Consider the following 5,490-nt stretch of genomic DNA (forward strand, 5'->3'; position numbering starts at 1 on the left):
TCCATGTTGCTGTTCCGACTTCAGGAGGCTTTCATGTGATCTTTCCAAGTTGGGAACTCACTTTTCCAGTTAGCAGTGAACACAGGGTTAGTCACACGTGAGAAAGTCATACATCTCAAGTCTTAATCTTTTCGTCTCAAGCAAGTGACAAGTAAATATGTTAAGAATCAAGATACAATCAGTTGAAGGACAGTGGTAATGGAAAGTAGAGTTTTATTGTAAACATTAATCAAACAGCTTTCTTACACCTTATACATCACACTGATATTTGACATTCTGTGGCGATCAGTAACATGCTTTCTATATTAAAAGGGGTATTATGCTAATTTCAAGCTTCACATTTCACTTACCCGTGGAGTAGCTTAGCATCACTTAGAGTTTAAAAAAAACCTCTGACTGAAACAACTCAGTCAGCCTTGTCCCTTTAAGGAACCCCGTCCCTACAAGCCCTCTTTCTTCTGATTGGCTGCACTTTGTGATGTCACAAAGTGCGGCGTGTAGAAAAAACCTAAAACCTGGCGTTCACAGCAGCCTGCAGACTGAGCTGAGAAGCCTGGGGATTACTCCAACATACTTTTACCTACAGATTTGAAACTTCACCCACGTTTAGTCTGGACATCCAACATTGTAACATTATACATATGTCTTAAAATGAAACAGCATAATACCCCCTCTTTAATAATGGCGGGTTTAGTAGTGACAATTGAAGTTGGATGTTTTGCCTGTTGATTCTTGAGCTGCATATTGCTGTTCTCTTCTTACCAGCATCATCAAAAACATAATCCTTGATTTCATATTTCACCATTAACTAGCCCCCTCCCTCATAGCAGCCTTTTTCTGATCTTTCACGGACTAGTAGGTTGCCAGGTTTGTGCGCATTGCACAAGAAATCACCCATTCATGTTTCAAAATTAAAATGCACCTTCTCAATATCTAGAAAAATGCAACTTTAATAAAAATTCAAGTTTCATATCATGAAAACGAGGTCATAGTGAAGTCAGTTAGTCAGGCTTAGCTCACTCTCAGGCCCTTAAATTCTCAGTCCAGGTATTTCAACGCACGTGACAGTCATCCAATTCCTCAACATAATTGTAAGGACTGCTGAAGTCTCGTGATATGCCTCTTCCTTTGAAGGAATTAAGTTTCCCTGATTGGCCCAATGTGGCATTTTCTCTGGCTCTTGTATAAGCAGAAGGGTCCTAGAACAAACTCGGCTGCGTCTGTGATTATTGATGATTGAATCAGGCCTCCCAGAGGAAGCTCCTGGGCCTTCAGTGGATCATTGTGTCCAGCTTCCTCCCTCCCCGGCTGCAGTAATATCTGAAGGTACGGCAGTCATATGAGTCGAGCTGCTGAACGTGCAACCACTTAACTTGACCTTTTTCCTTCCCACTCGACTCTGCACCGATGGAAGTCATGGGACAGGGATGACTGGGATGGTGTGGGTGATTGGGAAAGGCATGTCTGTGTGTGTTTGTGTGTATATATTTGTATAACTGTGTGGAAAACTTCAACTGATAACTTTAAGGAGTTCAGTGTGAGGGTGTGTAATATATATTATGTAGCTTCATTTATATTAGATTGTTAGTGCAGTCCAATGCTAATGCTCGATGATATAATATTAAGAGCATCCAAATAATGCTCGGTAGCCAGATATGTGTGTGTGTGTGAACATCATGAGGCACTGATTTGTCTCAATTCTAACAGTCTGCAGTGAGTGCATGCCTGGTAGCTGCCTTCATTCTTTCTCACATAGTTGTTAGTTTCATCTCTCTGTATGTGAATGGAAGGAATGTATTACAAAATGTTTCTTGTTATCCTTCCACAAATGTGTATTCTTTTGCTACTGGAACACAAGAATGCCCTTGGATGTCTATTTTCACAACTAAAATAGTGACATTAAGTAAAACCAAAACATTAAGTTGAACTGTACAAACAGTTTTAATAAGAAAAGCTGATGCCATTCCAATCAGTCTCATCTGTATTATGTTTAGTGCTAATTAGCAAACGTTAGTATGCTAATTAGCCTTGCTTCAAACATAAGATTTTCCTAGTGGACTAATAGGTTTTAGCTCCAGTCACGAGTCAAGTTATCATCAAAAGCTTGTGATATGAATTTAATTATCTGATTACATTTTTGGGGGGATCAAAAATGGTTGGATAAAAATGCTATCAAATAACACTGTTAGCACTGTGCTACATTACAAAGAAATACAAAACAGCTTGTAGCACACACACACAAAAGAAGCAGTTGACGTTAATGCTAACAACAGAAGTGTGTGTGAGAAGAACCAACAAGATACTGACATTTTATTTCAACGCAGTATAACATCATCCTTCCTCAGCTGTGGCCTGAACTATAGTTGGGACACCGCTAGCTTCTTTGAGCTGATTCAGCTAGCTTTAGCAGGCTCAAAGCTGCTAATTAGCTTAATAGTGAAGAATAATTGTGTGACGTTGTGGTAACTACAAGACCTTTTTTTCTGCAACTAATCGACCAATGAAAACTAGTTGACTGAGACTTTTTTCATTGACTAAAGCCGCTTTCCCACCGGTCAAAAAACCCGCTAGCATCTGCTAACACTCGGCTTTTTTGCTTCATGGGAAAGGTTCCATTCAGACCCGGGTAATTATCGCCTCGGCTCCGATCGGCATTGATGGGAACACAAAACCCGTGTCGATGCTAATCTCTGCCCCCTTTGCGGTGTGATACTATGCTCCGTCGGTAACTTCTGCGACTCCTTGTCATCTCAGCCACAAATTCCGCCCGTCTCCGTGGGAAAAGAGACAATCTGCATCTATAAGCAGGTCTGAAAAACCTGCATCAACCTATGACTGTATATATAGATGGATGATGCGTCTCCATCTGCTCCCATTGTACAAAAGTGATGCCAAAATAGCCCCCGTGATAGGCACTGTCATCTTGCGATGGTGACGTCATATGGAGCCAGAGCCTGCGCAGTAGAGATCGGCGGGTGGCACCACCTTAGCCACTTCCACTAACCAAAACGCACACTTAACTTACTGAAAAGCTAGCTATAATGACAGAAACCATGTCTGAGAAAAATGTATTTGGAGTGTATTTTGATTTTTTAGTTTGACTCATGTCCCATCTGTTAACATGGAGGAGGCGGGCTTTATGAACTATACTGCAGTCAGTCAGCAGGGGGCGCTTGAAATGTTTTGGCTTCACTTTTAGGGACCTGTCATGTCGTCCATCGTTTTATACAGCCTGTGGTGTCAACGCGCTAATTTTGGTGGGAAAGGGGTCCTAAAATCACATCCTAAAATGTCCCTCTAAAAACTGCAAGTAACTCAGCACAGGGTTACTGTTCAGTTTCAGAATATAAACAGCGAACTTGTGCTGTTCACAATATCAGAGAGTGTTTTTACCACTAAGGAAGGTATACAGTAAAAATGGGACAGAACCAAGTAAATGAAAAGCGGCCCTAGGTGGGTGCATAGGGTGCCAGTGAACATGTGAGCAGAGCATGGGTATCTTACTCATCATCACGTGGTACACACAAGTGCAAGTGACCTGAAAATAGTTAAAGTTTAACAGCCTATTTGCCTGCTAGATTTCACATGTGTACAACATTAAGCGTACATCTTTTCTTCTACAATACACGTGTACATATATGCAGAATGCTGGATGGTCACTTAAACATACAAACTTGGAAACATCTCTGTCTAAAAACGTAACAATTGAATGGTACTTATGAAGGGAAATTGTCGTCTTTATAAACACGGTTAATCCCCCAGACACCCAGATGGATAAACAGTGGTTGATCATTGATGCTGTGTTGACCTAACACAGGTTCTTAGAAGTGCTTTAAGATCTTTTTCTGGTGTTCTGCATTGCAAACTATACAGAAGCATTAGAAGTAAAGCATACAAATACAATTGTATGGAATGTGATTTTGTGGGTCTTTTTGAACTGAAAAATACTTTGGTTAGAGACTGCTATAAGTAATGACAAATATACTAGTATATATTCACAGTATATTCATACATGCCTTGTGTAATGACTGATGTTTTGTGTATACAGGGTATGAAAACTGATCTCCTAATATGGTGACTGTGACACATAAAACTCGCCAGGTATTACTTCACAGCGAGGGATTCCCCAAATCAATTCCCTATATAAGGGAGCACCCTAATATGGTCGCCACACAGCTACACATTCAGTCTCCCCCTAATATAGACGGGACAGGAAGCTCTGTGCATGACTCAGAGGGACACACACCTCAGCAGCTGTGTTTACAACACTATCATTACAAGAGGGTGACATGTACCGAGCAGCAGCTGCTGATTTGTGACTTGATTAATTATTTATCCGTATTTTATTTTGAAGCTAACTTAATTAGTCTTGTTATTCTAGGACCTTTGAGTAAAATATTAACCTCTAAATTCAATGAAAATATGTTTTCAATTTAAATAATAAATGCATGGTTGTAATCATACTAGAATCTTCTGGTATTTGCAGGAGAGGTATTTTGACCAATCTATCCTAAGACATTACAAGCAGTAAGAAAAAGCAATATTAGCCTACATTGCTTTTGCAGAATGGTGACCATTGTGGCTACTGACTGGAGCACAAGTAAAGAGTCATACAGTTGGTGAACTGAATCAGTAATGTCTGTTATATTGAAATAACTAGCCACAGACTGCTAACACTTCTTTACATTAGCCATTATTATGTCGTGGTCATACCAGACCAAGTTAGGTTGCAGCAGTAAAACTGCTGAGTGTGTTGAACTCAGACAGAGTTAGCTTTACTAATTATGAATTCAAGTTTTAACTTGTAAGAGAAATAATGTGGTATTACCAGGTTCAGTTGTGAAATAGTGTTGTTAAGCATTCCCAACCCTTTCTTGATAAGTACTGTATGTCCACTTCGTCCAAAACATGCTTTGGCTGCAAAATTTTGGCTGTCATTATGTTTGTGCTCGGAGGCCAACCAAAAGAATGTTTGCTCTCAAAGTTCAGACTAACATTTTTATTTGACTATTTCCAGACAGACCTGCACGGAAGACACCAAGATGTTGGCCTCTGACTCTCCAGCCAAAACAAACAGGACTGAAAATACACTCTCCTTCACAAACAGACACCCACAGCTCGTGTACCCGGAGTTCATGTTGCCATTTCCCGATAAAAATGAACTCGTTTTCCCAGTGTTGCAAAATTTGCACTTGGTTTGCTTTGGTTTGAGTTTTGAGGGCTTATAAACTATAGTCAGGAAAAAGCACAAGAAGTAACCTGTGTGTAAACAAGCTTTTCGGGAACCTGACCCCACTGGGTGAAAGGCTTTTGGTAGAAGTGACACAACTTATTTATTTTAAGCACGATGGACATATCGCTATCAGCAGATGCAAAATTCTAAAAATACATCCTTTGATACAAACATACTGTCTGCGTTTAATATGGTCAGGATCTGCATGAGCATTATGCACTGTACCAGCCTATATGTAGCAGTCTTTCTATAATAAA

Source organism: Semicossyphus pulcher, unplaced genomic scaffold (genome assembly GCF_022749685.1).
Source record: "Semicossyphus pulcher isolate SPU_LCO1_2020_fin unplaced genomic scaffold, fSemPul1.0.p SCAF_26, whole genome shotgun sequence".
Lineage (NCBI taxonomy): Eukaryota > Metazoa > Chordata > Actinopteri > Labriformes > Labridae > Semicossyphus > Semicossyphus pulcher.